Source organism: Nannospalax galili, unplaced genomic scaffold, assembly GCF_000622305.1.
Source record: "Nannospalax galili isolate Female #2095 unplaced genomic scaffold, S.galili_v1.0 scaffold589, whole genome shotgun sequence".
Taxonomy (NCBI): Eukaryota; Metazoa; Chordata; class Mammalia; order Rodentia; family Spalacidae; genus Nannospalax; species Nannospalax galili.
In genome coordinates, this window is record NW_008360324.1 from 6,041,497 (window position 1) to 6,054,225 (window position 12,729).

The 12,729-nt window shown below is 41.3% G+C and overlaps 1 pseudogene; it reads right to left on the reverse strand.

Annotated features, from left to right (window-relative positions):
- Window positions 1-733: 733 nt before the first annotated feature.
- On the reverse strand, window positions 734-2,176 carry LOC103727592 (annotated as a pseudogene).
- Between the last annotated feature and the right edge of the window lie 10,553 nt (window positions 2,177-12,729).

Consider the following 12,729-nt stretch of genomic DNA (forward strand, 5'->3'; position numbering starts at 1 on the left):
TCAAATCAAATTCCAAGAATAAGACACCAAAAATAATGTCTGTAGATGGCTGTAACACCTAACACTCCCGGACAGCCAGTCTCTTGGCCACAGTTTCACAATACTGTGGTTGTCTTGTACTGCGTGATGCTTCTGAAAATTATCAGCCTGTAACAGTCATTTTAATTTCTTTTACTATTTTTAAGCTTTAAAAAAAAGCTCCCCGAACACTTCAATTTGGCAGGTACAGCTTCAGCACTGGGCTAATGAACACTTCTTCCCTCCTCCCACTGATGTCCATCCTGGTCCTCAGCAGAGACTGACACTTTGATGGGCACTCCTTTCAGGAATAAAAAGTTCAAACAACTAAGAGTTGATAGTTGAACACTGAAAAATGGTGACTGCCAAGGTTTGCAAAAGAGTTAGTGAAATCATATAAACAATCACAGTGGAGGAGGGTGACAAAAACAATTCATAGAATAAATCTAGCATTTTCCAGATCCATGCAGAAATAACTGCTTAAAGCAACATATTTGTGAGCATGCATTCTGGTGCGGATTGAACAGCTTCTAAGCTCAAAGTAGTTACATGCATCTTAACAGATAGTATTAGGAGTAACTTTCCCATGCCCCAAGATGGGATTATATTGAGGAGACAGGGGGCTTCATCCTGGTTCAAATGCCTTCAACCCCTCCTGCCTGAGCTAGGTAGGAACATTGATAGAAAGGCAGAGTTGCCAATCAGGTGGATGCTGTTACAGCAAGAGCCTATGCAACACCTCCCATACCATCCTCTTCCTGAAGACAGGCATGTGTTGCTGAGAAAAGGTTAGAGGTTGATCCCGAGAGATATAATCTGCATATTTACAAGTGAACATTCCACAGTCACTCCCGTTCATCTGTTGAGGGATTTCCTCTGCTGTCATGCTAAATTGCTTCCACTCCAAAGGGTTCAGATCAATATTCCTCCGAGTTTTGCTCTCATTTTGCAAATATTGGAAAATTATTTTGCAGATACTCTCTCCTTTCTGTCCCATTGAATCCAAGTATACAATGCTCTTTTTTCTGAGGTCTATGACCACCAGGCTCCAATGCACCTTCCGATGAATAGGTACCAGAATCAGTTCTTTTGCAAAGAGATTTACTCCCCGAGTCCATCTTTTGACAGAACTATAACCCCCATACTTTAATTTGGGGTAAAAAAAAGTGTTAAACACATGAAGTTCTGGATAGCCTTGACTTTGACTTCTTTCCACTAGAAGATTCATGTAGAAGTTAATAACTTCATCGTTGAGCCATTGACCATCCTCCAGTGTCTGGATGTCTCTTCGAGTAATTTGCAATTTGAATGCACTACTTAGGATTTCGTCTTGTGGCCCTGGGCCTAGTGCATCACTGATTTCCTTCTCCATGTCCTCTGTAACATCAAGGACATCATCATTCACTGCTCTGCCCTTTTCCTGGTCTGCAAGGGGCTCTTCCTCTGTTTCAGGTATTGACATTTTGTTGGTAAGTAGGCCATTGCTATCTCCAGCCAGAAAGATTTGGGCTGGAGCTCCCCACAGTAAGTCAGGAGCCAAGTGCTGTCTACTCTTTTCTTCATGTTTTATTCCAACTCTCTTCTGTATATCAGAAAGTTTCTCCTCTGAACACTTCTTTTCATTTGGGTCAAATAGAAGATGCTCTCTTGTGGTCCTAACAGTAGGTTGTTTTGAATCAAATGGAGTTGTTTTGGATCCATGATACTGCCTTTCCACACAGTCTTTGATCTTAAGGGAGTCCAAGGGACCTGCATGAGCATCTTGAAGGTCAGAGTTCACATAATCACCGTGTTGAAGGTGTCCCGACAACCTTCGGTACTTTTCGTGTTGGTGTTTCTGAACACCTTCTTCCAGGATACAATAGGGTCGCTTGCATCCTTGGCCACCATTGACAGACTTCTTCTGGGCTTGAGGTCCATTGGCGCACTCTCGGGTCTTTAGAGGCTTTCGACCCTCTCCGGGTCTCGACATCTGATCCTTGCCTGGCTCTTCACACGGAAGATCTATTTCACACTGTTCCTGCTTCATCCTCTTCCGAGCCTTGCCCGACTCCTCAGACTCCATCACCGTCCCACCCTCTTCCTGGCATTTCCGTTTTTGACCTTTGCTTGGATGTTCAGGGTTCATCTCCATTCCACACTGTGTCGGTTGACACATGGAGGTACTACTTGGATTCTTGGATTGCCTTTGCTAAGACGATGGCTAGCTGGCGTGGTATAGCCTTCTGGTTTCCAAGGAAATGCAACGTTTTGTCGGACTCTGGGTGGGTGGTCTTGAGGTGTTGTCGCCTTGATATCTGAAGGATCACTTGTTCCAGTAAGAGATGTTTTATCCACATAAGACATGTTGGTCCAGGGTCAGAAAACTGTCAGTCTACAGGATGAAGAGTTCAAAATACCTGTTCTTTATAAACAATGGTCGCCTCAGGAGTTGGGGTCTGTCTGTACGTGAAGCCAAATGTACTGCCACATCAAAGGGTGGTTTACACTTGGTGAATAAATCAATCTAATCTCGGTCTTTAAGGTGGCAGTTTACGAAGCCCACTGTGGAAAATTGCGTGGAATTTGGGCACTGCCTCTTATGGAAGGCCTCGCGGGGGAACACTGACCCAAAGCGGACCCAAAACTTGGGAAAACCCGCACTAAACGTCTTAGTCAGTCGCCTTAAGATACCAGACCTTAACAGCGCAGCTAAAGCTCTGGAGGCAAGGCTCAGAACTGAACCCTAGCTCCAAGGTTACCCTAGCCACAACCTTAAAGGTCACAATAGCTGTGATGTAATCACAGATCACAATTCCTCGGAAGGTGGAGGCCCCGCCCACCATCATAGGGACCTGGATTCTTAAAGGGCACCCTTGATAGTCTGCCCATGGTCCAATGGTCAAAGCAATTCCAGGACCACAACAAAACACCTCTTCCCTTTAGCAAAAGAATACCGTCTGTCTTCAGAGAAAAAGAAAATATTGGGAAAATATATAATTTACTACAGTTCATTTGGCTGAGATCTGAGAAGTATTTATACACATTCTAGTTCCCTTAATGCTGAGCACAGGGTAGGATATCAGCAAGATATTTAGATGGATCTAGATATGCAGGTTTATTTTAGCCAAGAACTTACTGCACAGGTGATGTGTGGTTCTTTGAGGTAGAAGTTTAAGAGCCAATGCACAATTCATATGGTCCCTCTTTCCACCTCCAGATAGGGATGCTGGGTCAAGGTGACCTCAGTCAGCTCACACCGTGGAGTGTGGCAGAGACCCTGATGTCTATGAATGGAAGCCAATGACATAAACTTCTGATGAGTTGAGCCCCTGCATTCAAGGGTACGTGGTCACAACGTAACCCTGGGCCAGCCTGACTAGTACATTTGGCTTTTAGGGATGGGTCTCTTATGGTCTGGCATGTGCATTTAGAGAAAATGTCATTGTCCTTCCCTGAGGGAGAATCCAGTGCTTCTAGAATTAGTAGATGAAATTGATAAGAAACCTCCTCATAATATGCTTACTAGTTAGTTACAAAGAAGAGAGTCTGGAGAGACAGCTCAGCCAATAAGGGCACTGACTGCTCTTGCAGAGGACTGGGGTTCGGTTCCCAGCACCCACATAGCGGCTAACAACTGTCTGTAACTTCAGTTCCAGGGGAATATGATGTTCACCGCTAGCCTCTGTGGGCATTGCACAGCATGGGTGTGCTTACATGCAGGCAAAATACCACATACACATAGGATAAAAATAAATTTTTCTTTTTTGGTCTTTTTGAGACAGGGTCTCCCCATAGCCCCAGCTGTCCTGGAACTCACTATGTAGACCAGACTGGTCTCAAACTCAGGGAGATACACCTGCCTCTGCCTCCCAAGTGTTGGGATTAAAGGTGTGTGCCACCATGCCTGGCTAAATAAATTTTTTCTTTTAGAAAAGGATAGAGCGGATATGGTGGCACATGCCTTTAATCCCAGCACTCAGGAGGCAGAGGCAGGTGGATCTCTGTGAGCTCGAGGCCAGCCTGGTCTACAAAGTGAGTTCCAGGCCAGCTGGGGCTATGGGGAGACCCTGTCTTGGCAGTGTTTGTCTACCAAGCATCAAGTCCTGGGTTTGATCCCCAGCACTGAATAAAAAACCAAGCATCATAACACATGCCTATAGCTCTAGCACTTAGGAAGCAGAGGCAGGAATATCAAAGGTTCAAAGTCATTGAAACCAGTCTGAGCTGTTTAGAAAATAAACTTCTGGAGCTAGGCATGGCGGCACATGCCTTATTCCCAGAGGCAGGCAGATCTCTGTGAGTTCAAGGCCAGCGTGGTCTATATAGTGAGTCCCAGGCCAGCTGGGGCTACAGGAAGACCAAAAATAAATAAATAAATAAATAAATAAATAAATAAATAAATAAATAAATAAATAAGCTGGGGCCTGGTGATAATCCTGGCACTTGAGAGACAGAGGTAGGTGGAGCTCTGTGAGTTCAAGATCAGCCTGGTCTACAAAGCCAGTTTCAGGCCAGTTGGGGCTACAAGGAGAACATATCTCAAAAAGACCAAAAAAAAAAAGAGAAAAAGAAAAAGAATAGACAGAATTTCACCTGGCAGATACCAATTTACCAACAATAATATATTAGCAGTAAGAGAATAAATAAATCTCATCACTGTCAATGGGATACATTGAGAAAGATATACCATATCTATGACAATCTTAGTAATAACAAAAATCCTAAATCTAAACATTAAAAAACAGAGGAAAGAATTAAAGAACATTATTAAGAATACAAAGCTGGGGGCTCAGTGGTTAAGAGCATTGGCTGTTCTTGCAGAGGACCCAGGTTTGGTTCCCAACACCCACATGGCAGCTAACAGTTGTCCATAATTTTAGTTCCAGGGAATCCAATGCCCTCTTCTAACCTCTTTGGATATTGTACAACATGGGTACATTTACATACATGCAGGTAATACACTCATACACATAAAATAAAAATAATAAAGCATTTTTAAAAGAATATAAAGCTGGTGTGATGGTACATACCTGTAATACAGCATTCAGGAGGCCAAGGCAGGAGAATCTTGAATTCCAAGCCAGCCACTGCTACTTTGAGACCCTGTCAAAGTGTCACATTAGCCACAACACAAATAAGAGGTATAATGTATGGGCCCAGCAAGATGGCTCAGCAGGTAAAAGGCTCTTACCACCAAATCTGAAGACCTGAGTTTGATCCTTGAAGCCCAGGGGTAGAAGGAGAAAACCAGCTCCCGCAAGCTGTCCTCTGACCTCCGCATGTATGCCATGGAACATGCATGCTTGCCCCCCAGATAAATAAATAAATGTTTTAAAATTTTAAGAGGTATACTGTATGAAAACTTAGGTGGCACAGAGACACTGTGGATCATTTGGGGAACAATACTTTTCAAGTAGTGGTTCTGGAACACAGGCTCACTAGATTCTACTGCAAAAAATAAATAAATAAATAAATAAATAAATAAATAACCTGACCAAAGACATTAAAGACCTCTACAATGAAAATTTTAAATCTTTAAATATGGCAAAAAGTGACCTTAAACCACATGTCACAGTTTACACAAAAATAAATTCTCAGTAGTTTGAAGGTCTAGCTCAGTGGTAGTATGTATTTATCATGCAAAGGCTATGGGTTCAATTACCAGCATCACTACCCCTTTTAAAGACTGTTCATTTTGCAGGGTGTAGTGGCACACATCTTTAATCCCAGCACTTGGGAGGCAGAGGCAGGCAGATCTCTGTGAGTTCAGGGCCAGCCTGGTTTACATAGACAGTTCCAGGCCAGCTGGGGCTACAGGGTGACCCTATCGAGAGAGAGAGAGAGAGAGAGAGAGAGAGACAGAGAGACAGAGAGACAGAGAGACAGAGAGGCAGAGTGTTGACATCTTACTAGCTTGATCCTGTGCAAGTAACCATAGTGATAGTAAGTTCATGAAAACAAAGGTTATGCCAAGTCTAGAGGACATTTCACAGCACTCCTCTTACATTTTTTCCACATCCTCCTCCCTGATGTTCCCTGAGTCTAAGTGGTAAGGGGTGGGGCAGGGGATGAAATAGATGTCCTCTTTAGGGCTGAACACTCAACAGTCACTTATTCTCAGCATTTTGACCAGATGTAAGTCTCTGTATTAACTGCTCACCACTGCAGAAAGAAGTTTCTTTGGTCAAGGTTGAGAGCAGCACTAATCTATGGGTATTAACATAAATATTTGGAAGGTAGTTTGACAGTATGTCCATTTAGCAAAACCTCAATAGTAGGTTCTTCCCTAGGACCAATGATCCCCTCAGCCATAGGCTTTTAACTAAGTTTACAGTACCAGGCATGAATTCCCTACTGTGGAGTAGGCTTCAAATCTAATGAATACCCTATACTGATGGCCACTATTGCACCATCTTGCTTGAGAAATCATTATCGTTGCATTCAGTGTTCACCACTGGGTAATACCATGACTTTTCTCCCCTCAGCAGCCTGAATAGCACCTTCTAATACTATGAAAGTCAGTCCGTAGACAGGAAATGATTTCTCTGTTTCCTGCAAGCAAACTGTGTTGTGTCTTCAGCAACAGGTTATTACCATTTAATTATGGTGGGTAACCAAGAGCAATGACACAGCCTGTGTGGTTTGGAGGCCTCTGAGGGCCTCCTTAATCAATAACCCCTAGGGAGGTATCCCACCCCTAACACTGAGGTTTTCATTTGATAACCCATATCTTCCGAGGAAGCATTTTCCACGTATACACTGTACCTCTGTTCAAACTCCTGTTTTTTTTTTTAAATTATATTTTAAATTAACTTACAAAGTAGTGGGTTTCCAAAAGGCTTTTCCATGCATCCTTAGTTAACCTGCTTCCCATTCCTTTCTTTCCCCTTCTCTGCTTAAACTTTTAACCCACAGTATCTCTCCCTCTCCTTTCCTAACATATGTGTTCTACTATACCCTCACCCAGTTAGGGCTCTTCCCCCTCCCCTTTTGTGGGCTTTTTCTAGCTTCATGACCTCTATAAACATACCAAATTAAACACACCAATCTAAAATTGACACTAGGATTCACATATGAGAGAATATGCAACATTTGTCTTGCTGGGTCTTGGTTACTTCAGTATATTTTCTAGTTGTATCCATTTTCCTACAAATTTCATAATTTCATTTTTCTTTATAGCTGAATAAAATTCCATTGTATACATGCACTGAATTTTTATTGTCCATTTATCGGTTGATGGATATCTAGACCAATTCAGTTTCCTAGCTATTATGAATAGAGGAGCAATGAACATGGATGTGCAAGTGTCTCTGTGGTGGGATATGGAGTCCTTTGAGTATATGGCCAGGAGTGGTATAGCTAGGTCATGTGGTAGTTCTATTTTTAGCTTTTTTGAGAAACTTCCACACTGACTTCCATAGTGGCCACACCAACTTACATTCTCATCAACAGTGAATAAGCATTCCCCCTTTCCCTACACCCTCACCAGCATTTGTTGTCATTATTTACCTGATGATAGCTGATTCTGACTAGAGTAAGATAAAATTTCAAAGTAGTTTTAACTTGCATTTTCCTGATGGTTAATTATGCTGAATACTTTTATTAGCCATTTGTATTCCTTCTTTAGAGAACTCTCTGCTTGGCTCCATGCTCCATTTTTTTTTTTTTTTCGGTCTTTTTGAGACAGAGTCTCCCTGTAGCCCCAGCTGTCCTGGAACTCACTATGTAGACCAGGCTGGCCTTGAACTCACAGAGATCCACCTGCCTCTGCCTCCCGAGTGCTGGAATTAAAGGCATGCACCACCACGCCCAGCCCATGCTCCATTTTTTAAAAATCATTTTGATCATTGTTTGATGTTTAGTTTCTTAAGTTCTTTGTATAGTGTAGATACCAATCCTTTATCGGATATATAGCTTAAAAAGATTTTCTCCCATCCCCATAGCCTGTCTCTTCCCTTTACAAGAGTTTCCTTTGCTATACAAAAATTTTATAAAAATTCATTTTTATTTTCAGTTATGTGTACCTGTGTGTTGTCTCTGCGTGGGTTTATGCATGTGAATGCAAGTGCCCATGGAAACCAGAGTTGTCAGATACCCTAGAGCTGGAGTTACAGGGAATTGTGAGCCTCCCAGTGTGGGTGCTGGAAACTAAACTCTGATCCTCTGCAAGAGTAATACATGCCTTTAACCACTGAGCCATCTCTCAAACACTTCTACAAAACCTTTTTTTATTTCATAGGATCCCAGTTGTTAAATATTAGCTTTATTTCCTGAGTGATCAGAGTCCTGTTCAGAAAGTCCTTGCCTGTACCTTGAAATTATTCCCTACATTTTCCTCTTGCAGTTTCAGAGTTTCAGGTTTTATGTTGGGGTCCTCAATCCATTTGGAGTTGATTTTTGTGCAGGGTGAAAGATAAGGATTTAATTTCATTCTTCTGCATGTAGATATCAAGTTTTCCCAGCACCACTTGTTGAAGATATATTTGTTTTCTTCAATGTGTATTTTTGGAATCTTTACCAATAATCAGGTTGTATTTTGACATCGTATGTGGGTCCTCTGTTCTAGTCCATTGCTATCTATGTGTCTGTTTTTTGTGCCAGCACCATGCTGTTTTGATTACCATGGTTCTGTGCTATAAGTTGAAATCATGTATGGTGATATTATTAGCAGTATTCCTTTTGCTCAGAATTGCTTTGACTGGCTGAGGTCCTTCATACTTCCATGTGAATTTTAAGATTGCTTTTTCTATTTTTTTTTGAGACTTTCACACATGAGCACTGAATTTACATTATTTCTACCCCTCTTCATCCTCCAACTCCTCCACGATTTTTTCTGGTTTTGTGAAGAATGTTACTAGAATTTTGATTGGGATAGATTTGATGCGATTGAATCTGTAGATTGCTTTTGGTCAGGTTGCCCTTCTTACAATATTGATTCTGCCAATTCTTGTGCATGGGAGCTCTTTCCATCTTCTGGTCTTCTACTTCTTTCTTCAGTGTTTTAAAATTTTCATTCTAGAACTCTTTTACATACTTCATTAGGTTTATTCCAAGGTACTTTTAGGCCATTTCTCATTATGTCATTTGTCACTGGCATATAGGAAAGCTAATGATTTTTGTATGTTAATTTTGTATCATACCACTTTATTGAAAGACTTTACCATATCAGTTCTAAGAGTTTCTGGTGCAGTCTTTAGGGCCTCTTATATATACAGAATTGTATCATCTGCAAATAGAGATACTTCGACTTCTTCCTTAATCAGTATGAAGTGATATTCTTTGTCCTTTCTCACTAGTTTTGTCAGGTATTAGGAAATGATACCTGCTTGTTTCTTAGGTCCATTTTCTTGGAATGCATTTTTTCATCTTTTACTCGATGCTAGGATCTGTTCTTTGTGATGAGGTATATTTCTTGGAGACAGAAAATAAATAGTTCCTGCTTTTTGACCCAATTTACTAGTCTGTGTCTTTTTTTAAAAAATGTGTATGAGTGTTTGCCTGCATGTATGAGTGCACCCGTGTCATGCTATGCCACAGAGGTGAGGAGAGGGCTTCAGATTCCCCTGGAACTGGAGTTAAGGGTGGCTCGTAGTCGCCATGTGGGTGCTGGGAATCGAACCCGGATCCTCTGCAAAAGCAGTCAGTGCTCTTAACTGCTGAGCCATGTCTCCAGCCCCTAGTCTGTGTCTTTTGATTGGCGAATGAAACCATCACTATTCAGTGATCTTATTGAACAGTGCATACTGATACCTGTCATTTTGTAGTGTTTTTTTCTTTTTTTCCTCTTCCTCTCTTGCTTAACCATTATTCTAGCATAGTTTGTTTCTTTCCTATGGACTCAGGATGGATTTTATTTTTCTCTTCAGTCTGAAAAATTCCTTTAAGTATTTTCTGTAGGCTGGCTTAGTGGTCATAAATTCCATTAGCATACTTTTTATCATGAACAGTTTTTCTTTTTTCTTCAATTATGACAGCTAGTTTTATCGGGTATAGTAGCATCTGGGCTGGCTGTTGTCTTTCAGAAGTTGAAATACATCTGCCTAGGCCCTCCTCCCATCTTTGAAAGTTTCAGTTGAGCAATCTAATCTGCTTTTACTCTGATGAGCCTGGTGTTTCTCTCTTGCGGCTTTCAGCGTACTTTCTTAGTTCTGTATATTGTGTTTTAGTTATAATATGGCAGGGAGACATTCCTAAATGCCTCCTGTTTCTGGATTGGCTTTTTTTTCCCTAGCTTTGGGAAAATGTGTTATGATTCTTTTTTTAATATTTTATTTATTTTTATTTTATGCGTATCCATGTATTGCCTCATGTAGGTAAGTGCACCCATGTTGTGCAATGTCTGTGGAAGACAGAAGAGGCTACTGGATCCCCTGGAACTGGAGTTACAGACAGTTGTTAGCTGCCATATGGGTGCTGGGATTCAAACCTGGATCTTCTGCAAGAATAGCCAGTGTTCTTAACCACTGAGCCATCTATCCAGCTCCTATGATTCCTTTTTTTTTTTAAAAAAATGCTTTCTATGCCTTTAGAACTAGACCTTCTGATGGCTGGAGAGACGGCTCAGTGGTTAAGAGCACTGGCTGCTCTTGTAAAGGACCTGAATTCAGTTCCACATGGCAGCTTAACAGTCATCTGTAACTCCAGTTCCAGGGAATATGATGCCCTCTTCTGACCTCTGCAAACAACACATGCACATGATGCACCTTCATACATGCAGGCAAAACACTCATACACAGATAAAGAAATAATAACAAGAAAAGAACTAGCTTCTTCTATGATCATTATTCATAGATTTAGTCTTTTCAGGGTGTCATATATGTTTTGGAAGCCTGCTGGTATGTTTTTATTATTTTATCTTTGTTCTTGCTGGATTGTTCGCTCCTCCACCTTGTCTTCAGGTTCAAATGATCCATCTTGTCTGTGATCCATTCAGTTGATTCCACAGAGTTTTTCTTATCTGACTTATTATATTCTTCATTCCAGCATTTCAGACCGGTTTTTCTTCAGTATTACTTTCTGCCAAGTCGCTCTTTCAGAGCTAACCTTCCTTATTTCATTCAGCTGTTTATGTTCTCGATCAGGAGCTTATTTTCCATATTGATTTCTTTGAACATAGAATAGTCATTTTGAGCTCTCTGTCTGGAGTTTTGTAGTGCTTGAATAAGTATCCTCCATAAGACTCCAGGTATTTGAATACTTGGCCCCAGTTGCTGGCACTGTTTGCAGAGGTTTAGGAGGTGAGGACTTGCTGGAGGAAGCATGGCATCGTTCTCATTTCCAGTTTCACTCTCTACTTCCTGCCTGTACTTGAAGATGAGAGCTCTCAGGTTTCTGCTCTGGCCACCTCCTGCCACAGCTTCCCTACTATGATGGACTCTTATCCCTCTGGAACCGTAATCCCAATAAATCCTTCTATAAATTGCCTTGGTCATGGTGTTTTATCACAGCAACAGAAAGTCACTAATACAGGTTTCATCTAACTTGTTTGTTTTAGATACTATTATTGTAGGCTTGGTGGTTTGGGGAGATTATGCTATCTTGGTTTTTCATGTCTCTTCTGTTACTGAATTGAGATTTACACACCTAGGATTATTTCATTGCTTGGGATTTTTTTTAATTGACTATATTCGTTTAGTTGAGGTATTTTCAGTGTTCAAGTGTGACTTGGATGTGGTAGAGTTGAGGTGCCTAATGCAGAAAATAATTCCTCAGTCCAGGAGCTCAGAGTGACTGTGGAAAATGCTGTATTATTCCTTGAGTAGAATTGTCCTGATTATTTTCTATTACTGTGATAAAACACTAACCAAACCAAAGTGGGGAGGAAAGGTTTAATTCATCTTACACTTCTAAGGCACAATCCGTCTTTGATAGATGTCAGGCAGGGACTCAGCAGGAACCTGGAAGCAAGAACTGAAGCAGAGACCACAGAGGACTGCTGCTCACTGGCTCACTCCCCCTGGCTTGCTCAGCTACTTTTCTCATACAGCCCAGGCCCACCTGGGATGGCACTGCCCGCAGAGGGCTAGGCTTTCCTACATTGATCACCAATTAAGAAAATGCCTCACAGACATGGCCATGGGCTAGCCCCATGGATGAAATTCTTCAACTGAGGTTTCTTCTCCCCAGGTGACTCTAGGTTGTGTCAAGTTGACGAAAAAACTAAACAGCAAAAGAATATTAACTGTGAGAGTAACCACAGCTGCTCCAGATGTCAAGCTCATTGTATGGAAAAAACTTATTACAGTGGAATCGTTAATTCTCACATTGTGTGGTATAATGTTATCCCCAACATCAAGTATTCGTTGTATTCATCCCATGTGAAATCCTTTGTTTTGGCTGAGATACAAACTGTGAAGTTCATTTAGTTCAGAATATTTTTTTTTCTGTGTATATGTTTTAGACCACAAAACCCCTAATCTCATAAATTTGTAATTGTAAGAGGTCAAGTAGGTTTATGTACTCATAATGTAATATAGAAACACCATGTAAGGGCCAATAATATGGTTCAGCAGGTAAAGGTACTTGCCACCAAACCTAGTGATCTGAGTTCAATCCCTGGAACCCACATGGTGGAAAGAAAGAACTGATTCTTAGAAGTTGTCCTCTAACCTCTACATGTGCACCATGGCATATGCAGCCCCCCCCAAATTAAATAAATAAATAAATAAATAAATAAATAAATACAACCTTGGTGATGATAACTGCCCAAACATCTTGAACCAGTCCCCC